This window comes from Mauremys reevesii, linkage group 12 (assembly GCF_016161935.1).
Source record: "Mauremys reevesii isolate NIE-2019 linkage group 12, ASM1616193v1, whole genome shotgun sequence".
Classification (NCBI taxonomy): Eukaryota; Metazoa; Chordata; order Testudines; family Geoemydidae; genus Mauremys; species Mauremys reevesii.
The window spans coordinates 11322153-11346889 of NC_052634.1; the positions used below are offsets into that span (position 1 = coordinate 11322153).

Genomic DNA, 24737 nt, shown 5'->3' on the forward strand with positions numbered 1-24737 from the left:
GCAGGGGCTCGGCGGGGGCGTGTCAGGGTTGTGCTCTGATTATGCCTTTAGCCTGGGGGCGTGTCAGGGGCTTGGCAGGGGCGTGTCAGGGTTGTGCTTTGATTATGCCTTTAGACTGGGGGGGCGTGTCAGGGGCTTGGCAGGGAGTGTCAGGGGCTTGGCCGGGAGTGTCAGGGTTGTGCTTTGATTATGCCTTTAGCCTGGGGCGTCAGGGGCTTGGCGGGGGCGTGTCAGGGTTGTGCTTTGATTATGCCTTTAGCCTGGGGCGTGTCAGGGGCTTGGCGGGGGCGTGTCAGGGTTGTGCTTTGATTATGCCTTTAGCCTGGGGGCATGTCAGGGGCTTGGCGGGGGCGTGTCAGGGTTGTGCTTTGACTATGCCTTTAGCCTGGGGCGTGTCAGGGGCTTGGGGCGTGTCAGGGTTGTGCTTTGATTATGCCTTTAGCCTGGGGGGGCGTGGCAGAGTCTTGGCAGGGGCATGAAGGGGGGTCTGGTTCAATTATGCCTTTAGACTGGGTGTGGGCATGACGGGGCCATGCCAGGGACTTCACGGGGGCGTGTCAGGGTTGCAGTTCAATTATGCCTTTAGCCTGGGAGCGTGTCAGGGGCTTGGCGGGGGAGTGTCAGGGTTGTGCTTTGATTATGCCTTTAGCCTGGGGGCGTGTCAGGGGCTTGGCAGGGGAGTGTCAGGGTTGTGCTTTGATTATTCCTTTAGCCTGGGGGCGTGTCAGGGGCTTGGCAGGGTTGTGCTTTGATTATGCCTTTAGCCTGGGGGGCATGTCAGGGGCTTGGCCGGGGAGTGTCAGGGTTGTGCTTTGATTATGCCTTTAGACGGGGGGGGCGTGTCAGGGGCTTGGCAGGGGAGTGTCAGGGGCTTGGCCGGGGAGTGTCAGGGGTTGTGCTTTGATTATGCCTTTAGCCTGGGGGCGTCAGGGGCTTGGCGGGGGCGTGTCAGGGTTGTGCTTTGATTATGCCTTTAGCCTGGGGGGGCGTGTCAGGGGCTTGGCGGGGGCGTGTCAGGGTTGTGCTTTGATTATGCCTTTAGCCTGGGGGCGTGTCAGGGGCTTGGCGGGGGCGTGTCAGGGTTGCAGTTCAATTATGCCTTTAGCCTGGGAGCGTGTCAGGGGCTTGGCGGGGGAGTGTCAGGGTTGTGCTTTGACTATGCCTTTAGCCTGGGGGCGTGTCAGGGGCTTGGCAGGGGCTTGGCGGGGGCGTGTCAGGGTTGTGCTTTGATTATGCCTTTAGCCTGGGGGCGTGTCAGGGGCTTGGCAGGGGAGTGTCAGGGTTGTGGTTTGATTATGCCTTTAGCCTGGGGGCGTGTCAGGGGCTTGGCAGGGGCTTGGCGGGGGCGTGTCAGGGTTGTGGTTTGATTATGCCTTTAGCCTGGGAGCGTGTCAGGGGCTTGGCGGGGGCGTGTCAGGGTTGTGCTTTGATTATGCCTTTAGCCTGGGGGCGTGTCAGGGGCTTGGCGGGGGCGTGTCAGGGTTGTGCTTTGATTATGCCTTTAGCTTGAGAGACATATGGGGGGGGCGTGGCAGAGTCTTGGCAGGGGCATGAAGGGGGGTCTGGTTCAATTATGCCTTTAGACTGGGTGTGGGCATGACGGGGCCATGCCAGGGACTTCACGGGGGCGTGTCAGGGTTGCAGTTCAATTATGCCTTTAGCCTGGGAGCGTGTCAGGGGCTTGGCGGGGGAGTGTCAGGGTTGTGCATTGATTATGCCTTTAGCCTGGGGGCGTGTCAGGGGCTTGGCGGGGGCGTGTCAGGGTTATGCTCTGATTATGCCTTTAGCCTGGGGGCGTGTCAGGGGCTTGGCAGGGGCGTGTCAGGGTTGTGCTTTGATTATGCCTTTAGCCTGGGGGCGTGTCAGGGGCTTGGCAGGGGAGTGTCAGGGTTGTGCTTTGATTATGCCTTTAGCCTGGGGGCGTGTCAGGGCTTGGCGGGGGCGTGTCAGGGTTGTGCTTTGATTATGCCTTTAGCCTGGGGGCGTGTCAGGGGCTTGGCTGGGGCGTGTCAGGGTTGTGCTTTGATTATGCCTTTAGCCTGGGGGCGTGTCAGGGGCTTGGCGGGGGCGTGTCAGGGTTGTGCTTTGACTATGCCTTTAGCCTGGGGGCGTGTCAGGGGCTTGGCGGGGGCGTGTCAGGGTTGTGCTTTGATTATGCCTTTAGCTTGAGAGACATATGGGGGGGGGGGCGTGGCAGAGTCTTGGCAGGGGCATGAAGGGGGGTCTGGTTCAATTATGCCTTTAGACTGGGTGTGGGCATGACGGGGCCATGCCAGGGACTTCACGGGGGCGTGTCAGGGTTGCAGTTCAATTATGCCTTTAGCCTGGGAGCGTGTCAGGGGCTTGGCGGGGGAGTGTCAGGGTTGTGCTTTGATTATTCCTTTAGCCTGGGGGCGTGTCAGGGGCTTGGCAGGGGAGTGTCAGGGTTGTGCTTTGATTATTTCTTTAGCCTGGGGGCGTGTCAGGGGCTTGGCAGGGTTGTGCTTTGATTATGCCTTTAGCCTGGGAGCGTGTCAGGGGCTTGGCGGGGGAGTGTCAGGGTTGTGCATTGATTATGCCTTTAGCCTGGGGGCGTGTCAGGGGCTTGGCAGGGGCTTGGCGGGGGCGTGTCAGGGTTGTGCTCTGATTATGCCTTTAGCCTGGGGGCGTGTCAGGGGCTTGGCAGGGGCGTGTCAGGGTTGTGCTTTGATTATGCCTTTAGCCTGGGGGCGTGTCAGGGGCTTGGCAGGGGCTTGGCGGGGGAGTGTCAGGGTTGTGCTTTGATTATGCCTTTAGCCTGGGGGCGTGTCAGGGGCTTGGCGGGGGCGTGTCAGGGTTGTGCTTTGATTATGCCTTTAGCCTGGGGGCGTGTCAGGGGCTTGGCGGGGGCGTGTCAGGGTTGTGCTTTGATTATGCCTTTAGCCTGGGGGCGTGTCAGGGGCTTGGCGGGGGCGTGTCAGGGTTGTGCTTTGAATATGCCTATAGCCTGTGGGCGTGTAAGGGGCTTGGCGGGGGCGTGTCAGGGTTGTGCTTTGATTATGCCTTTAGCTTGAGAGACATATGGGGCGTGGCAGAGTCTTGGCAGGGGCATGAAGGGGGGTCTGGTTCAATTATGCCTTTAGACTGGGTGTGGGCATGACGGGGGCATGCCAGGGACTTCACGGGGGCGTGTCAGGGTTGCAGTTCAATTATGCCTTTAGCCTGGGAGCGTGTCAGGGGCTTGGCGGGGGAGTGTCAGGGTTGTGCTTTGACTATGCCTTTAGCCTGGGGGCGTGTCAGGGGCTTGGCGGGGGCGTGTCAGGGTTGTGCTTTGATTATGCCTTTAGCCTGGGGGCGTGTCAGGGGCTTGGCAGGGGAGTGTCAGGGTTGTGGTTTGATTATGCCTTTAGCCTGGGGGCATGTCAGGGGCTTGGCAGGGGCTTGGCGGGGGCGTGTCAGGGTTGTGCTTTGATTATGCCTTTAGCCTGGGAGCGTGTCAGGGGCTTGGCGGGGGCGTGTCAGGGTTGTGCTTTGATTATGCCTTTAGCCTGGGGGCGTGTCAGGGGCTTGGCGGGGGCGTGTCAGGGTTGTGCTTTGATTATGCCTTTAGCTTGAGAGACATATGGGGGGGGCTTGGCAGAGTCTTGGCAGGGGCATGAAGGGGGGTCTGGTTCAATTATGCCTTTAGACTGGGTGTGGGCATGACGGGGCCATGCCAGGGACTTCACGGGGGCGTGTCAGGGTTGCAGTTCAATTATGCCTTTAGCCTGGGAGCGTGTCAGGGGCTTGGCGGGGGAGTGTCAGGGTTGTGCATTGATTATGCCTTTAGCCTGGGGGCGTGTCAGGGGGATTGGCGGGGGCGTGTCAGGGTTGTGCTCTGATTATGCCTTTAGCCTGGGGGCGTGTCAGGGGCTTGGCAGGGGCGTGTCAGGGTTGTGCTTTGATTATGCCTTTAGCCTGGGGGCGTGTCAGGGGCTTGGCAGGGGAGTGTCAGGGTTGTGCTTTGATTATGCCTTTAGCCTGGGGGCGTGTCAGGGGCTTGGCGGGGGCGTGTCAGGGTTGTGCTTTGATTATGCCTTTAGCCTGGGGGCGTGTCAGGGGCTTGGCGGGGGCGTGTCAGGGTTGTGCTTTGACTATGCCTTTAGCCTGGGGGCGTGTCAGGGGCTTGGCGGGGGCGTGTCAGGGTTGTGCTTTGATTATGCCTTTAGCTTGAGAGACATATGGGGGGGGGCGTGGCAGAGTCTTGGCAGGGGCATGAAGGGGGGTCTGGTTCAATTATGCCTTTAGACTGGGTGTGGGCATGACGGGGCCATGCCAGGGACTTCACGGGGGCGTGTCAGGGTTGCAGTTCAATTATGCCTTTAGCCTGGGAGCGTGTCAGGGGCTTGGCGGGGGAGTGTCAGGGTTGTGCTTTGATTATTCCTTTAGCCTGGGGGCGTGTCAGGGGCTTGGCAGGGTTGTGCTTTGATTATGCCTTTAGCCTGGGGGGCGTGTCAGGGGCTTGGCAGGGGAGTGTCAGGGTTGTGCTTTGACTATGCCTTTAGCCTGGGGGCGTGTCAGGGGCTTGGCAGGGGCTTGGCGGGGGAGTGTCAGGGTTGTGCTTTGATTATGCCTTTAGCCTGGGGGCGTCAGGGGCTTGGCAGGGGCGTGTCAGGGTTGTGCTTTGATTATGCCTTTAGCCTGGGGGGGCGTGTCAGGGGCTTGGCAGGGGCGTGTCAGGGCTGTGCTTTGATTATGCTTTTAGCCTGGGGGCGTGTCAGGGTTGTGGTTCGATTATGCCATCAGACTGGAGGAGTGGCAGGGACATGTTCCACTTACATTACATAGTCATGGGGCCATGCTACTTCAACTCCTTCCCAACTTGAATAGCCTGTCCTGAAGTTACTTTTATTCAGTAGTAACTGGGTAGTCCAGTGGCTCGGGTACTTACCCGGCGTGTGGTCGACGCTAGTTCAACTCCTCCCCCAGGTTGCTGAGGAAGGACTCGAATGGCCCGTTCTGAAGTAAAGCGCCAGCTGCTGGACTCAGACGTGTTCTCCTGGGGTGCTTGGGCCCCTTGACTCTGTCTTTTTTTCTGCTGAAGCCGGTCCATTTACTTGCATTACATAGTCACAGGGCCAGGAAGGCAACCAGCAGCAGGCTTTAGTCAGGGGCTTGTGCTGCGTGCCCAGCATGTGGGCAGTTGGGGTTCAAAGCCCCTTCCTTCTTGCTGAGACGGGATGTGAACCTTGATCTCCTGCCTCTCCGCTGAATGGCCTGAGTGCCGGACTAGGCGGCTTTCCCATGTGGGGACTCTCTCTGTCTTCTCTGTTGAAGGAGGGTCACTTTGGTGACATAGTCATTGGGCCAGAGCCCCAGCCGGCCGGTTGGGTTAGTGCAGTGGTTGAAGCGCGTGCCCAGCGGCTGGGAGGTTGGCGGTTCCCATCCCCTTTCTTCTTGAAGAGAACGGAGTTGTGCACTTAGCTCTCAACTGAACGGCCTAAGTGCTAGGCTGGGATGTGGGGGCTCCCTCTCTTTTCTGCTGAAGATGGGCCACTGGCAGTAAATAGTACATGAGATTTGGGTGCTAACTTCCCTGTGGCTCCCTTGGTAGTCCCGTGGTTTGGCTCCTTGCCCCTAAACCAGTGAGTGGCAGGTTGAAGACCTCTGGTCCTTGAGAAGGGATGGCCCCTTGATCTCTTGCCTCGCACACATTTCACTTTAATTATCTATTAACCGGGTCAAAAGAGGCTCTGAAATCCCTCTATGGTGGTGGCAAACAAAGCTCTTGTGTCCTTCTCCGGTACGGGGGTTAGGGTGCGTGCTTGCAGTGGGGGCTGACCCGGGTTCAGATCCCTTCCTGGTAGGTTGAGATGGGGCAGGTGTCTCAATCTCTTACCGCTCAAGCGTTCCACTTTAACTATATATTAACCGGGGCAAAGGAAGCTCTCAAGTCCCTCTATGGTGTGGAGGTTAGGGTGCGCACTTGCAGTGGGCCCTGACCCTGGTTCAGATCCCTTCTGGGTAGGTTAAGATGGGAGGGGCGTCTCAATCTCTTGTCGCTCAAGCGTTCCACTTTAACTATATATTAACCGGGGCAAAGGAAGCTCTTGTATCCTTCTCTGGTATAGGGGTTAGGGTGCATGCTTGCACTGGGGGCTGGCACCGGTTCAGCTCCCTTCTGGGTAGACTAAAACAGTGTGGGCCTCTCAATCTCTTACAGCTCAAGCGTTCCACTTTAACTATATATTAACCGGGGCAAAGGAAGCTCTCAAGTCCGTCTATGGTACGGGGGTTAGAGTGTGCGCTTGCACTGGGGGCTGACCCTGGTTCAGATCCCATCTGGGTAGGTTAAGATGGGAGGGGCATCTCAATATCTTATCGCTCAAGCGTTCCACTTTAACTATATAGTAACCGGGGCAAAGGGAGCTCTCAAGTCCCTCTATGGTACAGGGGTTAGGGTGTGCACTTGCACTTGCACTGGGGGCTGACCCTGGTTCAGATCCCATCTGGGTAGATTAAGATGGGGCGGGTGTCTCAATCTCTTACTGCTCAAGCGTTCCACTTTAACTATATATTAACCGGGGCAAGGTAAGCTCTTGTATCCCTCTATAGTATGGGGGTTATGGTGCTCGCTTGGATTGTGAGTTACCTTGGTTCAAGTCCCCGCTCTACTGGGCAGGAGGACCTCTGGTGGGTAAGAGGAGATGTTCCTAGCTGAGGAAGAGGCAGGTAGGAGGGCTGGTGGGGAGAGAGGTAGCAAGCATGGGGGGCGGGAGGGAGAGAGAGGACAGAGACCCCCCAGTGGAGGAAGAGGCAGGTGGCAGGCAGGAGACCCCCCCCCCAGAAGAGGCAGGTAGCAGAGAGGAGGCAGGCAGGAGACCCCCCCCAGAAGAGGCAGGTAGCAGAGAGAAGGCAGGCAGGAGACCCCCCCCAGAAGAGGCAGGTAGCAGGCAGGAGACCCCCCCCCAGAAGAGGCAGGCAGGTAACAGAGGGGGGGGGGATAGAGAGAGGCAGGCAGGAGACCCCCCCCAGAAGAGGCAGGTAACAGAGGGGGGGGTTAGAGAGAGGCAGGCAGGAGACCCCCTCAGAAGAGGCAGGTGGGTAGTGGGGATAGAGGCAGGAAGTGGAAGAGGTGGGGGTGTTGGTGAGGCAGGGTGCAAGAGGAGAAGGTGGCCCCTATGAGGTGTGTACTGCTCTATAGGAGAGCACCTCTATAGGGGCCTCCTTCTCCTCTTGCACCCTGCCTCACCAACACCTCTTCCACTGCCTGCCTCTCTCCCCTCTGCTACCCACCTGCCTGCCTCTTCTGGGGTCTCCTGCCTGCCTCTCTCCCCTCCCCTCTGCTACCTGCCTGCCTCTCCTATCCCCTCTGCTACGTGCCTGCCTCTTCTGAGGGGGGGTCTCCTGCCTGCCTCCCTCTATCCCCCCCCCCTCTGCTACCTACCTGCCTGCCTCTTCTGGGGGGGTCTCCTGCCTGCCTCTCTCTATCCCCCCCTCTGCTACCTGCCTGCCTCTTCTGGGGGGGTCTCCTGCCTGCCTCTCTCTATCCCCCCCTCTGCTACCTGCCTGCCTCCCCTAACTGCCTGCCACCTGCCTCTTCCTCCACTGGGGGGTCTCTGTCCTCTCTCTCCCCCCCGCCCCCCATGCTTGCTACCTCTCTCCCCACCAGCCCTCCTACCTGCCTCTTCCTCAGCTAGGAACATCTCCTCTTACCCACCAGAGGTCCTCCTGCCCAGTAGAGCGGGGACTTGAACCAAGGTAACTCACAATCCAAGCGAGCACCATAACCCCCATACTATAGAGGGATACAAGAGCTTATCTTGCCCCGGTTAATATATAGTTAAAGTGCAACGCTTGAGCGATAAGAGATTGAGACACCCACACTGTTTTAACCTACCCAGAAGGGATCTGAACCGGTGCCAGCCCCCAGTGCAAGCATGCACCCTAACCCCTATACCAGAGAAGGACACAAGAGCTTTGTTTGCCCCGGTTAATATATAGTTAAAGTGGAACGCTTGAGCGGTAAGAGATTGAGAGGCCCACGCTGTTTTAACCTACCCGGAAGGGAGCTGAACCGGCACCAGCCCCCAGTGCAAGCACGCACCCTAACCCCTATACCAGAGAAGGACACAAAAGCTTACTTTGCCCCGGTTAATATATAGTTAAAGTGGAACGCTTGAGCGATAAGAGATTAAGGGGCCATCCCTTCTCAAGGACCAGAGGTCTTGAACCAGCCACTCACTGGTTTTGGGGCAAGGAGCCAAACCACGGGACTACTGAGGGAGCCACAGGGAAGTTAGGCCCAATTCTCATGTGTTGTTTACTGCCAGTGGCCCATCTTCAGCAGAAAAGAGAGGGAGCCCCCACATCCCAGCCCGGCACTTAGGCCTTTCAGTTGAGAGCTAAGTGCTCAGCTCCCTTCTCTTCAAGAAGAAAGCAGATGGGAACCACCAACCTTCCAGCTACTGGGCACACGCTCCAACCACCGCACTAACCCAACCAGCTTGCTGGGGTTCTGGCCCAATGACTATGTCACGAAAATGACCCTCCTTCAACAGAAAAGACAGAGAGAGCCCCCACATGGGAAAGCCGCCTAGCCTGGCGCTCAGGCCATTCAGCGGAGAGGCAGGAGATCAAGGTTCACATCCTGTCTCAGCAAGAAGGAAGGGGCTTTGAACCCCAACCGCACACATGCTGGGCATGCAGCACAAACCCCTGACTATAGCATGCTGCTGGGTGCTTGGCTGGCCCAGTGACTATGTAATGCAAGTAAATGGACCAGCTTCAGCAGAAAAAAAGACAGAGTCAAGGGGCCCAAGCACCCCAGGAGAACACCTCTGAGTCCAGCAGCTGGCGCTTCGCTTCAGAACAGGCCATTTGAGTCCTTCCTCAGCAAGCTGGGGGAGGAGTTGAACTAGCGTTAACCACATGCCAGGTAAGTACCCGAGCCACTGGACTACAGAGGGGTACGTGGAGCAAGTCTGCCCAGTTACTACTGAAGGAAAGTGGCACAGCCTCCACGTGCTACAACCGGCAAGCCTCCTCAGGCTCTCCTTTCCTTCGGCGCCAGGGCTCGCGCTCGAGAGACTGCAGGGCCCTCTTCGACTCCCTGCTCATCAGGCGGGGAGAAGGAAACTGTCCCAGCATCTTCCCCTCCCAACCTCTGCTTGCCGGCCACGGCCCGGAATCCCTCAGGTGACTTAGGTGCCTAACCCACTCAGTGTGAGCTGGTTAGGGACCTGCCCAACGCCCCGCAAAACAGCCCAGGGAGAAGGAGGCAGAGGCCTCCCGTGTAACTTTTAGCCTAGTGGTTAGGGGCCTCGCCTGGGATGGGGGTCGAGGGGGCCGCTTCAGGTACAGCTGGGGAAAGAGACAGTTAAGGTTGGAGCTGCTAGAGGTCTAGCCAATCTTGGCTCGGGTGCGGAACGTGGCTCAGGACGTGCTACTCGCCCCTTCACGCAACGCAAGACCCAGGGCTCGCCCGCTGGAATTAGTAGGCGGCAGGTTTCACCCAAACCCCAGGCAGTACTTCGCCCCCGCGACGCGCAGTCAGCCTGTGGAACTCGTCGCCAATTGATGTGGGGCGGGCCAAAACCGGAAGTGGGTTCGAAAAAAGAATGGGAACGTGCGCGGTGAATGGGTCCCTCAGCGGCCGTTAGTCCAGGCGGTCAGAGACGCGGCCCCATGCTCGGGGAGTCCTTAACCCGCTGCCTGCCAGCTGCCGGGAGGGGCCGACGGGCCGGATCGCTCGAAGATTGGCCTCTTTGGTTCGTTGCCTTTGAAGCAGGTGGCGTTGGCCGCTGTGGGAAGACAGGGTGGTGGGCTAGCTGGCCCATTGGTCTGATGCAATCTACCCGTTCACGCTCCCCTCTGCCTGATGAGCGCAAGGGATTTGCAAAGGACTCACCTACCGCCCGGGTGAGTGCCCTAATCATTGGGTCCCGGGCTACAGCGATGGACGCGCCCTCACTTGAAGCTGTTCCACTTTAATGCCAGGCTGCAGGGCCCAGTTAAAAGCTGTGGCTCCCTCTCTGATTCCCATGGTTAGGCCTCACAGAAGGACCCTGAGGATGGCTCGTTCAAATCCCCTTCCTGCCCGCCTGCCTGGTAGGTTGGGGGGATTTGAAGCGGGCTCTCCTACAGCCTGTCTCCGCTCTGCGATTCCGCAGCTCTAGCGATGGGGGGGTCTTGTGTTCCCCTCCTCTTGCCCGTGAAGCTGTTCAACTTGAATGAAATATTAGTTGGGCCGAGGACTTCAACACCTTCCTCCCTAGTCCAGCGGTGCGGCTAGCAGTCTGGGGTGTGGCTCCCATGGGTTCAAATCCTCTCTCAGTGTGCAGCAAAGACCTTTGAAAGATATTCTCCGTGGATCTGACTTGCCTCTCCTGCAGTGGCAATCAAGGCTGTTGCTTTTTCTTTGCCCGTAGAAGGTCTTCCACGTTAATTAACTATTGTTTGGGCAAAGGGCCTAGTATAGCATCTGCCGTGGTCCAGTGGTTGTGCCACATGTGTGGGATGTGGCTGCTGGGGGTTCAATTCCCCAGGTCTGCTGATGCTCAAAAGGGCTTGAGATGAGCCCCTCAACCCTGGCCTGGTAGCCTTTTGGGTACTGCCATGCGGCGGCTGCGTCTCTCTTACCGGTGGCAGCTGTTCTGCTTTAATTAAATGGCCTTTGGGCCTCCTCCAATTCCAGATCCCTCTGTAGGTTGGTGGTGGTTTGTCTGGGTGCCTGGCCTGGGGGCAGATGTGAGTTTGAATCTTCTCTCAAGTGGGTGGCTGTGTGCGCTCATCTATCTGGGAGTTCCTTCCTTCTTGCCTTTCAAAGCTGTTCTACTTTAATTAAATGGCCTTTGGTCCTCTTTCCAGAACCAGTACCCTCTGTAGCCTGATGGTCGTGCTCTGTGCCTGGGGTGCCGGAGATGTGGGCTCGAATCTCGCCTGGTGCGTGTCCCCTGACCTTCCTGTAATAGCGAGGGGGTTGCCTGTCTCCTTCTTGCCACTTGAAGCTGTTCCACTTGAGTTAAATGTGCTCTGGGCCAGCCTCCCCAGCAACTCTCTCTCTTTAGTCCAGTGGTTAGGATACTCGCCCAGGTTGTGGGAGATCCTGGTTCAAATCCCCCAGCTGCCTGTTCAGCAGGGATTTGCACAGGGATTTCCTGCCTCCTAGGTGACTGTCCTTTGTGGTGAGCCATCCTTGTCTGAACCCCCTCTCTTTCTCAAGAGGCCATTGTCTTCTTGGGACTGAGAGGGGATTTGGACAGGGATCGCTCACCAGTGACTCTCCCCCAGGAGCTGGCAGCCCCCAGTTCACACCCCTCAAAAGAGCAGGGGAGTGCCCTGGGGTCTGCCACAACCTGGGCGTGTATCCTGATCATGGTGGACAAGAGAGAGAGGGGGTTTTACTGCTCAGCAGCAAAAGCCCCTTTAATTAAAAGAGCAAGAGGCCCTGTGACAGGCCTCTCGCTCAGCTAGGAGGGGGTCTCATCTCACCCACCAGAGGCCCTCCTGTCCCACACAGCAGGGCATTGAACCAGGGTCACCTACAATCCAAGCAAGCACCCTAACCCCTGTACCGTAGAGGGACTTGAGAGCTTCCCTTGCTCCGGTTAATATATAGTTAAAGTGGAACGCTTGAGCGGTAAGAGATTGAGACGCCTGCCCCATCTTAACCTACCTGGAAGGGATCTGAACCGGAATCAGCCCCCACTGCAAGCGTGCACCCTAACCCCCGTACCGGAGAAGGACACAAAAGCTTACCTTGCCCTGGTTAATATATAGTTAAAGTGGAACGCTTGAGCGATAAGAGATGAAGGGGCCATCCCTTCCCAACAAACAGAAAGGGGGAAGGGTCTTGAACCAGCCACTCACCGGTTTGCGGGTAAGGAACCAAACCACGGGACTACCAAGGGAGCCACAGGGAGGTTGGAGCCCAATTCTCATGTGCTATTTACTGCCAGTGGCCCATCTTCAGCAGAAAAGAGAGGGAGACCCCACATCCCAGACCGGCACTTAGGCCGTTCAGTTGAGAGCTAAGTGCTCAACTCCCTTCTCTTCAAGAAGAAACGGGATAGGAACCGCCAACCTCCCGGCCGGTGGGCACGCGCTCCAACCACCGCACTAACCCAACCGGCCGGCTGGGGCTGTGGCCCAATGACTATGTCACCAAAGTGACCCTCCTTCAAGAGGAGGATCATAAAACCCCCATCTCTAGATTTGTGGAATCACAGAGGATAGACAATCTGTGGCGGGGGCCTTGTCAGGATGGTGGTTCAATTAAGCATTTAGCTTCGCAGCCTGTCAGCGTTGGCGTTCAATGATGCCTATCAGGGCATGGGAGGGGTGTGGTCAGATTATGCTTGGGGGTGTATCAGCAGCATTTCACGAGGGTTTTTAGCCTCTGGGCATGGCCACAGTGCCAAGCAGGCATGGCAGGGCTAGGGTTCGACTATGCCTCGACTGTGATCTTTGTCTGGAGCAAGATCACTTTCAATATGTATTAGAAATCAACCACGTTTCTCAAAGAAGTGTAGAGAAGGCAGCCCGTGCACGGTCTCGGCAGCGTGAAGCTCTCTTCCCTAGCGCAGCGGTTGCTACCTTCCCTCTTCTCCACCACCAGGGGCAAAGCTGGCTCTGCTTGCTTCAGCAATTTGCTTTGATGGTAGTAGTCTTGCACGACAGGGAGTGGAAAAGGAAGATGCTTTGAGATGAACTGTGGAAAGAACAAGGTGTTAGGCTGATTTTCCTTTTACTGAGGGAGCCGTGTGTGGGGGGGGGAGAGGTGGGAGGGTGCAGAACTCTCATCCTGGAGTAGCAAAAGGGGAAAATCATTCCACATCTTCCACGCCGCCCACACTTAGGTTAAAGGGGTGGTGGCCCAGTATTGGGGCACTATGGCCCCACTCCTTAGCAGCTGCCAGGCATGCTCCTCAGGGCACCCTCAGCTCCCGAAGGAGCTCTGGCAGTCAGCCTGGGAGAAGGAGAGAGTGGCTGCGAGAGGGCAGACATGCAGTACCCGCTGAGGCAGTGCAGTCTGCAGGAGGAAGACTAGGACTATGAGCAAGACTCACCCGGGAGAATGGGTGCCTGACCCCGCGCGCTTGTCCCCTCCCCTTCTCCCTGACTAGGGGGAAGCTCTCCCTGGGTCCAGCTGGAGCTCTGAATTACTGAGACTGTGCAAGCAACTGAAGGGAAGGGAGGAAGTGGCTCAGAGGAGGCACCTGCTGGAAGGGGAAGACCTGGGTCCTCCTACCCTTCCCTCTTCTCCCTGACAGATCCTGCAGGACTCCAGGGGCAGGCCCTGAACGGCGCCTTGCCCTGGCACTCCCCTTGCATTGCCCAGAAGAGCTGCCCCCAGATGTGGAGAGAGAGTTTGGAGCAGCCTGACCACTCCCCCTCCCTAGAACTTGTATGGAAGGGAAGGGACGGATCCTCTTTGCATTTACTTCCCTGAGTGCTGAGCTCCTCTGCAGGGCCTAAAGCAGCCATAGGGTCATTTACACCAGGGTGAGGGAAATGAAAACGCTCCTAGTGGGTAGCACTCCCCACCCACTTTGCACTGGTGAAAATGACGACCCGCGATCCCTCAACAGAGGCCCAGGTTTATAAAGCCAGGCTGCTACAAAGCGACATTTTAAAAAGGACAAAAAAAAAAAATCCCATCTCGTAAACATTTTCAGAAAAATGAGAGTCTAGAAAGTTGTGAATAAAGGAGCGAGATAGACAGGAACAATAGAGGAGGTTACTGAGCCGCAGCTAATCAGATTTCAGAAGCCAAGATAAAGGAGCAGGGGAGAACATGAGATTGGGTAAAAATAAACAAGATGCAGCAGAATGAAGACGGCTGCAAACTGTGAGTAAGATCAAGTGGAACAGGCAGCAGTATTAATCTGTAATCTGAAAAACAGCAAGTGCAGCTAGAAGCCGCAGCGGGAGAGAAAACAAAACAGAACCCCCATCTCTTGACCCAAAAGGAATATCTCCCCCACCCAAAGTAATAATAAAGCAGCGTCTGACCCATCTTACTGCATAAACTGGAGTGAGAAACACAGCCATGGGCAGAGTATTCTTCACCAGAGGGGAAGGGCGAAAAAGAGAAATCCCACGAGACCCAGCATAGTGGAAGCTTCTGCTATCACAGCTGCAAGGGAAAAAAAAAATCAGGTTGAAATATCAATTCATATTGTGTCTCCACTCAAGTCCGGCTCTTGTGGAAGGAAAGAAAACAACTTGAATAAAACCCACTAGCTTGAGCTTTCTCTCCACACAAAAGTTAAGAGCGTACTGGGTTGTTCGGTTGTTTGTTTTCTGTGTCTTGTGTTGTGTTTGTACCTTTCAAATCCCCTGGGATTAAGGGAGATGAGACAAAGGCACAGCATCCCACTAATTGCATTCAGAACCTGATGGGGGGGCGGGAGGAGAGAGAAACAGGCTGATTTTTTTTTCCTTTACCATTTAAAGGCCAAAGACAACTGTAGTGAGCTGTGCTCCAGGCGTGGCAGGAATGAGATCCATGTATCATGCCCATGGAAAGTTATTGTCATTACCTTTTTGCAGGAAAGTAACGCAGTAGGTTCTAGCTTAGGGGAGGGCAAACCTTTTGGCCCGAGGGCCACATCTGGGTGGGGAAATCGCATGCAGGGCCATGAATGTAGGGCTGGGGCAGGGGGGTGGGGTGCAGGGGGTGGGAGGGGCTCAGGGCACGGGGTTGGGGTACGGCAGGGGTGTGGAGTGTGGGAGGGGATTGGGCTGCAGAAGGGGTTCAGGGTTCGGCTCGGAGCCGCTTACCTGGAGCTGCTCCGAGGTGGCAATGGCACACAGCGGGGCTAAGGCTGGCTCCCTGCAGCCCCGGGGGGAGGAAGGGGGAAAAGGGCTCTGCTCCCTGCCCTCACCAGTGAGTACCTCCCCCAAAGCTCCCATTGGCCACAGTTCCCCTTTCCCAGCCAATGGGGGATGCGGGGGCGGTGCTTGCAGGCAAGGGCAGCGCGCAGAGCTCACCCACCCCCCCCAGGGCCGCAGGGACATGGTGTCGGCCATTTCTGGGAGCAGCGCGGGGCCCGCAGTGCCACGGAGGTGGCAGCCCTGCGGGCGCCGTTTGCCCGCTCCTGTTCTAGCTGCAGGTTTTTGAGTGAGATCAGCTGGGCCACAAGGAAGTACCTTCATTACAATTCACTTTGAATTTCAGGGCGGCACAAGAGGGTTAGGGACAATACAATAACATCTTCATTCATCTCTTGAAACTTTAACTTTCGGGTGCTAGCTAGAGATTGGGGTGAATCACAGCATGAGTCTGATCTCCAAACTATGGGAGAGTATGGACCCACATCCAAACCTCAGGATTTAGGGCTCTGTTGTGAGTCAAACTAACATCAAATGGAGGCCCCCTCTAGCCCAAAGGTTCTCAAACTGTGGGTCGGGACCCCATTTTCATGGGGTCACCAAGTCTGTCATTAGACTTGCTGAGGCTCAGGGTTGAAGCCGAAACCCAAAGTGGCAGGGTGCGGCTTCGGCCTCGGGCCTGGGTGGTGGGGCTCACATTACAAGCTCCCTGCCTAGGATTGAAGCCCTTGGGCTTCCGCTTTGCTCCCCCCCCACACCTGGGGTGGCAGTGCTGGGGTGGGCTCAGTCTTTGGTGTCCCCCACCCAGTGGGGTTGTGTAGTAATCAGAAGGGGGTTGCGGTGCAATGAAGTTTGAGAACCCCTACTTTAGCCAATGGATACGAAGCCAACCTCTGCAAATCTTGCTTATCGCTATTATAAGCCCAGGCCTTAACAGTGATTGCAGACACTCCCTGGACTTTGGCGGTGCTCTGGATTCCAACTTGACTCTAAAGGTTCTGGCTCGTAGGTAGCACTGAGCAAAACCAGTCCCTTTCTGCACACAGACTCCCAAACAGCATACTGGCTTCATCTGGTAAATTGGTGAGTCATATTGAAAGTGCCTTGAATTCAAACTGAAACAAGGTGGGGAAAAAAACCCACTTTCAATCAGAAATGGTTAAGCAAATTATTGCCAAGGGATTTCTTTTCCCCTCTGTAGCAAGCACTCTGAAGAGCCTTCCATTTCCTTCCCCAAATACATTTTCACATCTCCGATTTAGTTACGGAGGAGTGGAGTGAATCAGTCCCTTCCTTTTTCTGGCTGACAGCCGCGCAATCAGTTACATTTTCTGAAACCTGCAAAATGTCAACATATTAGAAAAATATGCAGACATTTCACATTTCATTTCTGATGAGCGTCCCCCCCCCCCTCCACCCTTTCCCGAATCATTGCCATCTGGTTATTAGTCCTAGCGTTCCGAGTTCTGACGCCGTCAACTCGACGTTTGCTAAAGTCAGCAGAGGCTTGGAGTTTTTGCAGCTTGGCAGTGTCTCTGTCTTTATTGTGATGATCCGACTGAAATTAGCTTTTCTGACAGAGCATTACAAGGCTCCTAGTCACAGCACTGTACCCTGCAACAACTCGATGCGATTTTAAAATACAAAACCAAAACAAGCACCCACCGCACTTCCCTCCCTCCCCACCCCCGCCCCGCACAAAATAATTTTAATTGCTCTACAAAGATCATCTGGTAGATGCCTGGAAACATAATACCACAGTCTGTTGTAATTAAGGAAAATAAAAGTTCTGTTTGAAATGAAACAATTTGGCGAGGCTGGTTTTGCACTGCGGAAAATAGGTTTGTGTTCCTGAACAAGCGGAGAGACGCATCAGCTAATTAGATCCCCTCACTCCATTATTTTTTTTTCATTATGATGGTTGTTATTCCTTTGCCTTAAAATTAATGAGGTTAGGCTGTGCACACTGTGTTTATTTTCAGTTCAGATCACAGCCAAGTGTGAGAGATTGCACTTAATGTGTAATTATAAATTAACGATTCTTCTTTTAAAGGGGGAAAGTTCCCTTTTCCTCTTGTCGCAGTTATTTCTGACTGCACTGCAGTGAGCTGAGAAGGGGGAGCTGTTCCGATGGGAGTCTAAACTGGAATTCAGGGTTTGAGGTTACAGCCGAATAAGAGACTGATGGCTCTGAAATCTCACAAGATTTTGTCTCCCCACATGGCAAAAATCTTTTGAACTCAGCTGAAGTCTCAAGTTTTCTATCAACTTGGGACGAATCTGAAAGTGTGACTGTAGAACCACAGAGGTGGCTTTCAATTTGGGGATTCAAATCTGAACCTCCATGGGATTTCAGAGGGGTTTTGACCAGAGGCTTCGCTTTTGGCCCATCTGTAGTTACCGAGAGGGTGGAGGGTCTTGAGATGTCCAGCCCAATAGCAGCTATGAGACACAGAGGCGCATTATTTCTGTCCTGGGTCCCAGACACCCTCTGTAGAAGGGTCCATACAAGGTCTCACTTAAGCTTTAAAGCGTGAGAGTTAAGCAGTGCAAAGGTCTCATGCAAGTCCTTGCAAAGGGGCGAATTTCTCCCCTAACAGTTAGGGTCCGTCAGCAAGATTATAAGCCAGCCAAGTTCGCGAAGGATGATCTAGACAAGAGGTTCCCCCTCTCTCTGTAATTGGAGGCTGAGTATATCCCACTGCGGTTTGGGCAGCTGGTGAACAACAGTGAACAGTTCCTGTTAATCTAAACTAGCAGGGACAAATATTTCCTTTGGATGGATTTGCGATTAAAAAAAAAAACGTCCTGCCAAGTGGCCAGTGAAACCCTTGGCGCCATAAAGCCGAGGGGAACTCCCCAAAACACACCCACGCTGCTGCCATATGCAGTTCATAGGCAACTGACTTCAATCAGTTAAACCAAACTAGACAGAGGATGCAAGCTGAGTTTGGAATGTAAACCCCCTTCCTCCCTGCCCAGTTGCCGCTCCACCGGGTGAGCGACCCAGGCACTCCCACTAACTTGAGGAAAACAAGTTCCTTGAACAGATTGCCTAGATTTCCCTCCATACGTGCAAGACAAATCCAAGGTGAAGCTGAGGCCGGAGAGCGGACTGCACTTGTAGCATCAGCTGGTTATTAAACTCGCCCTTCGCCCGTCATAAAGTCATGTTCCACTCAGGCTCTCTTAGAATAATCGGCTCCTTTAAGAGGTTTGTCTTCCAGCGTCGCCGCCAGCAGAAACCGCGATGGAGCACAGTCACGTTTGTCAACCTGTTTTCAGACTCATCTCCCACTGAAAATGGTCTCTCTGGCTGAGTAATCCCTCTTCTCGCCCCCTGCACACACACAAATTGACCTTACAAATTCTCAAACAGCTTTATGTCTTCTTTATGGGCCTTTCTCTGCATGGCTCCTTATTTTTTTCCTCTGTAGTTATTTTTCTTTATGTCCTTCCCTGCTTTCTCTTTACTCTGTACACGAAGTCTTTATGGTGCCTTTGCCTTTTCCTTTTTTTTTTTTGTCCTTCACACCCCATTTTCCTGGTTTCGCATGAGACCCTGGGGTATATACTGTACCTTCCCAAGGCTGAAGATCACAGGTGCAGAACATATGTTACTTTGTGCTGTGCTGGAATGATACATTTTACTTCTACTCAATCTGGCCTTTTCTGGATAGTGGCGAATTCTAGCATTCTGGGTAACCGCACTCATTCTAAAGGTGGCTTTGTACTGTTGACGTTAGCCCCACTTCAAGCAAGTCCAAATCGGGTTTGTTCTTAGCTTGTGACATTAAAACACTGGCATAGACAAGAAGCACCGGAAAACTAGCTAGCATGTTCCGATTATTCCTGACACTCCGCTGTGGGCAGGGCACTTGTACTGCTTAACTGCACCATGAGGCATGAACCCGGGGAGTAAGGCAAGTGGAAGAGAACTGCTAGTTTATTGGTGTTTATTATCTGTATTATAGTAGCAGCTAGGAGTCCGAACCAATAAAATCAGGGCCCTGTTGTGCCAGGTGCTGTATAAACGCACAATAAGAGACAGTCCCAGCCCCAAAGAGCTTACGTTTTGAATCGACAACTAGGACAAAGGGCAGGTGGGGAAACTGAGGCACAGAACAGTGAAGTGGCTTGCCTGAGGTCACAAAGTAGGTCAGTGGCAGAGCCAGGAATAGAACCCGACTCCTATTACAGCGTCCTGTCCTCTAGATCACGCCGCCTTTCCCCATTACATACTACTGGCCCTAGCATTTCCATTCCACTGTCTCATTCCCCAGCGTAGACTGTATCATTCCCCAGTTTAGGGCCTGATACTGGTTGACTGAAGTCCCTGGCAATTTTGCCCGTTGAGACAGGAGCAAGTTAAGCTCCTTCAAGGCAAACCTTAGTTTAAGGCTGTTTTCATTAGGGTAGCTAGTTCAACCTATTTAATTCAGATTAATTTAAGTAGGCCACTTGGGACCGACTGGCTCTTTAGCCATTTTTGTGGTGCCCATCACCGTAGCTCTTGGGCAGCAATCACACTCTGCCCTCCTAGTGTGCCTTTCATCAGACAATCTCTATGTTCTTCATGCAGCTTAATGAGGCCCCTTCTCCCCCTTCCACTCCCCGGCCTCAGGCAGAGGAAGCAGGCTGAAAGTCATTCGGCCTTTTATTTGATCAATGCTTTAAGATCAATCTCTCCAGCTATAATTACATTTAACAATATTTCGATGCTGCTCTTTGCGTTTCCCTTAGCGCTTAAACACACCTGTCCACGTAGCACATGGGAGCAGATGGAGTCCACGCAGAGCTCTGCGTGTCTGTGTCTGGAACGTGCTAAGACGAGCAGCTTTGGGTTTCTCTTCCAATTACAGCCGGAGAGCTTGATTTGAAAACATAATGGGATGGGCATGATGGGCATAATGGGATGGGCAAAGGCCAGGGCGGCCTTTGTTACAATTCCAGAGTTGCTTAAAATGAAAAGATATCAAGGTACTTGGACTGAGCCCCTTTAAATACGAAATGTGAATATTGTCTCCCCTCTGCTGTTGGCTGCCTTCTCCAGTTAGCCTAGAGAGGCAGAATGGTTTAAGTAATCCGAGCCAGGCGCAGGGAGGAGTCACACTTCTTGGATAGAGTTGGTCAAGTCATGGAATTTTTGGTTTACTAGCAGTTGCGGGGAAGGGTGTTGTTTTAGGGTAACCCGAAAATTATAGCTTTAAAAATGGTGGGTGATTGGATAAATCAGAAAAAAAAATCCATCTGGGATTGGAACAAAAATGTTTTGGTGGGATTTCAAGTTATTTTTAAAATAGGGATAATTCTTACTTTAGTCTGCCAGCCAGATCTAAAAAGGATCTTATTAATGAGTCAAGGTAACCCATCAGCTACAAAAAATGTACTGTTGTCACACATGAAAAAAATAATAAAATCACAAAAAGGGACACAACTCGAAGAAACATAGTTTAAGGCCTGGTCTGCACTGGGGGGTGGGGGGTGGGGGTGTCAACATAAGATACGCAACTTCAGCTACAAAAATAGCGTAGCTGAAGTCGATGTATCTTAGTTCGACTTACCTCGCGTCCTCATGGTGCGAGATCGATTGCAGCGGCTCCCCCATCGACTTTGCTTCCGCCTCTTGCTGAGCTGGAGTTCAGCAGTCGATGGGAGAACGATTGGGGATCGATTTATCGCGTCTACACTACACGCGATAAACCGATCCCCGATAGATCGAGCGCTACCCGGCGGGTAGTGTAGACGTAACCTAATTTTGACCAAAACTGGCAGAAAGCTTCTAAATACAATTGCTAATGCACCTATATAAAAAACAGTGTACTGTTTTGGAAAGTTTGGGAAATATTTAGCCCCAGATGATATATTTTATGCATTTTCCTGTACAGACGCTCCCCGGGTTACGCAAACCCAAGTTACGCAAATCCGCACTTACGGAAAAAGTTCTGTAAATTCTGTAAGCTAGAAAGTCTTTTTTGGTTTTTGGTTTAGGTTTTTTTGCATAATGGTCAGGTATACGTTGATGACTTACGCAAAATTCGAGTTACGCAAGGTGTTCCGGAATGGTACGCTTGTGTAAGTCGGGGAGCGACTGTACTTTTTGCCTTCCGTTAAAGCAAAAGTCTGTAGTCACATGACAGCATGAGCTTGTCCATAGCAGGTAATACATCAAAATGTGTGTCATTATTTGTAGAATGGACTGATCTGAGAAAAAAAATTCTGTCTGCTATTTTATGAATAGTGGCTACTGTCCTAGGATTCCTGCACCAGCAACTAATATTAATACAGCATATACAATGAGGAAATATTTTCAGGATATGTTTCATTCTCAGGGCCAAGACTGGACATACGTTGTTTATGATGAAACAACCTATTGCAAAGCACAGTTGGTTAAATGGAGGAATCAAAACTAATTTGATAGGAACCACCTTGAGGTGGGAGTCATGCACTCTGCGCTGAATTTCATGGGCAATATAGGCAGCAATGAAGGAAAGTGGGTTTGAAAACATTCTTGTGGAAACCACCGTCTATGAGCCACGCTCTAAGAAGGAAAACATATAACCATGGCGTTAGTATCCACAAAGTAATGAATGAAGCAATGAACTGCTTGAAATGGATGACAGTTGGCGGTTCCATGAACAATGGTGTTCTCCCAGAAGGTGACACATCTTGGAGAAAGCTGGATTGTACAGTGATGCATTTGAAGCTGTAGAGAAGGCACACAGAGGAAACAGAGTAGAAGCACTGAATGCGCTGGTAGACTTAAGGAATAGTACACAATCACTCCACCAGGTCATGGACACTTATGTTACCCAAGAAAAAAACTGTTCATAAGCATTTCTCTTCTGGGAAAACTATCTAATGGATTTCTCCCAACTACTAATGGATACTTAGCAGACAAGAGAGATGATGACAAATCCATGGAGCTTGAGACATTTGCAGAGATGATTCCACTTACTTCCAATGTGGTCATGTGAACGATGCTAGATGGAGTTCTGTAAATGTAGCAGAAACCGGACTTCTGGAGGAGGAGAAGCCAGCAATATGTCACGTCCTAGTTGTTTGTCAGGGAGCAGTATACCCAACTGCCAGACCCTTCAATGGTGGATGGCATGACATGTCCGTTGAGCAATCACTCAACAAGAACTGTGGGAAGCATCAGCATCTTTGCACAAAAGATAAGGCTCTGACCAAGTATTAACTGGCTGCAGCTGTAACAGCTGTGACAAAACAAATGTGTGAAGGGCAGCCTTCGACAACAGAGCTCCACAAAGCAGCTATCGCAAAGTGCATGGCTGCAGATGAAACGTCTGTCCAAGAATGACAAATCCTTTTAGCACTGAACCTGGAAGAAGCCCAGACAACAGACAGCCACTTGTGAACACCGTGGGCCCACCTGAAATTGCAGAAAGTTAGTGCATGATCAGAGAGAACGGCACACAAGAAATGAAGCAGTTCGTACCCAGGAGGCTGCAAAGGGGTGAGGCACAATCTCAAATCATTTGGTAATCTCAGCAAAACAATCGAACAAGAGAAGAAGCAGACAGGACAAACAATAAACTACTGATTGTCAGATCTTCAGCAAGCTGATCGTTATTGCCCAGTCTGGAGATGTTGCTATCCAAGGTTTGAAGTATGCCCCGTTTCCCCTCTGCCGGAACTCGAGGTGGATCACAAGGACAAGGAACATGCAGATTCACGCATGTTCTTCCACGTTGCTGATGCAAAGCAAACACTCGGCATGAACAGGGCGCTAATGTGGAGTTTGGAATCAGATGTTGCACTGATGTGCCCAAGTTATTGTTCTATTCTTGGGGAAGATGAATTCTATTTCTGAACTGGTGTTGGCCCAAAGTAGAGAGGCATTCCCATGCACAGAGTAGCTGGGAATGGACACGCATCTTATGCTGCCAAACATTTATGCTACCAGTGGATGTGACGCTACTTCAGCTTTTAGAGGCAGGGGAAAAAGAGAAGATTGAAGACAGCAGCTGACCTCCAGAGAAGCAGATAGAGAAGGAATTTAGAGCTCCCTATCCCAAGCAGCACGAGTGTGGGGGAAGAGGAACTCCAGAAAGCCTCTCACACACCCATCTGGACACCCCAGGTTTAGGGATCTGTGTCTATGGCAGGCATTGAGGCGGCTTGTTCTCAATTCCCCACCTTGGTCTTGGGTGCGAGGCTGTGGCCTGCACTGACAGCATCTATTCTGTACTCCCTTCTGTGATGTCAGTGCTTGTGGCATTCACAACGCATGCCCATTCTCAGTTCTCTGGGTCCTGGTGATGTGGCATGCCCAATCTCAGCATAACCCTTCTCCTCTGCAATCAGGGCGATATGCCCGTTCTCTGCTCCCTTACAGTCACAGCATGGTCTGCCTATAAAATGGACCAAATATACCTGGACTCAGCTCCTCCCTACCTCAGGACTGCGACCCAGATCCACCGAAGGACTTAGATGTGGCAATATCAGCAGTGCCATCGCTGCCTTTTAGATGCCTAGAAAAAATAATTGGAAGAAAGAGATTCCCAACGCTTGAGCTGAGCACGTAGGCTCCCTCTTCAAAGAAAAGGGAGAGACCGGTACCTAAGAACGGAATTCATAAAAGCCAGCAGGGAGTTGCCTGAGCTAGCCACTGGGATACAGCAATGAGAGAGGTTCTGCTAAGCCCTGCCTCTTTCAGGGAATTCAGCTCCTATCTCTGCCAGGAACCCCCTCTCCCGGAGTCAGGTGACTTCGATGCCCCAACCGTTTCTTATGAGACAGTGAAGTACCGGCCTAACACCCTGCAAAACAGCCGAGGGCAGAGGGGGAAGGAATTGGAGGCCTGGGGTGTAACCTTTAGCCTAGTGGTTAGGGTCTTCACCTGTGATGTGAAGGACCCTGTTTCAGTTCCACCCTCTGTCTGATGAGGAAAAGGCCTTTAAAGAAGGGTCTCCGACACTGCCCGTCTCCTCCAGGGGTTAGGGTACTCACATGGCCTGAGGGAGATGCGGGTACGAATTTCCCCTCTGCTTGTTAAAAGCAGGTTTGAGCAGGCATCTCAGGCAGCCTAGATTTATGCCTTAACCTTGGGGGTACCACAATGGGGGACTCCCTCACTCCTGCCTGTTGAAGCTATTCCACTTTGATTAAATATTTATTGGCCCAAAAGGGACAAGGAAACGCGAGCCCTCTGCAGGCTAGTGGTTTGGGTACTCCCCGGGGTTTGAACCCCTTGCTGAAAAGGGATTTGAACTTTACCCTCTTACCTCTCAAGTGAATGGCCTAAGTCCTGGACTAGAAGCCCTGCCTGTCTGAGATCGGGGCTCTCCGTGTTCGAAGGGAGAAAGTAAAATCAACGGATCGTTACTGCTAATATTCCCCGGTATGAAGAGGAATGGCATTAAAATGAGCAGGGGCCGCACGCGGTAGTTGTCGGTTCGCAGTCTGCCCGTGCGCTGTGGTAGTTATCAATTTTTAATTAGGCTAGTGCCATTAGGCGAGTTAAATAACAACTGAGATCTGTCTTTTCATGTACAGGGGGGAAAACAGAGCCCACTAGAGAACAGAGCTACAAGAGTGTAGAGCATTTAAGAGCAGTTACAGCATAAAGAGTTCCAGATGGGAGGAGTTAGGCACAGCTGCTTTCTTTTCCGTGGCTCCAGTCAATCAGGGTTACTCTAAAATTGTGATTAATTAATCAAACAGCACGACGCTTTCCTGGCGTCTTTCGTCTCTAGCAATTCCACTGGGAGTGCAGTGGGGGGACAATCTGTTTGGAGAGAGAGCTTCTTTCTGCTCAGATTCTATCCTAAATCCAGAGCTTTTGGAAAGCTGTGCAAAATACATAGATATATAATCTGGAACTGTGAGCAAATGAGCCTACCAGAGGCAATGCGGTCTATGGAGTTTTGTTGGGGTAAAGGGGGGTCAGATTCTTTTTGCAGCAATGTGGTGCTCCGGAGAAAGCACGTATAGGG

The 24737-nt window shown here is 52.9% G+C and overlaps 1 protein-coding gene and 1 long non-coding RNA gene across 10 annotated transcripts in view; one reads left to right on the top strand and one right to left on the bottom strand.

Annotated features, from left to right (window-relative positions):
- OPCML (opioid binding protein/cell adhesion molecule like) overlaps nucleotides 1-24737 on the top strand; it is an 854468-nt gene that overhangs the window by 823499 nt on the left and 6232 nt on the right. The gene's annotated exons all lie outside the window — the stretch shown is intronic.
- The window catches only part of LOC120375521, a 54601-nt gene continuing 41621 nt past the window's right edge, over nucleotides 11758-24737 (bottom strand). Inside the window, exons 3-4 of the long non-coding RNA XR_005586596.1 lie at nucleotides 13954-14077; nucleotides 11758-12649 (exon numbers count right to left, since the gene is read on the bottom strand). This is a non-coding gene — a long non-coding RNA (uncharacterized LOC120375521). The remainder of the gene's footprint in view (nucleotides 12650-13953; nucleotides 14078-24737) is intronic.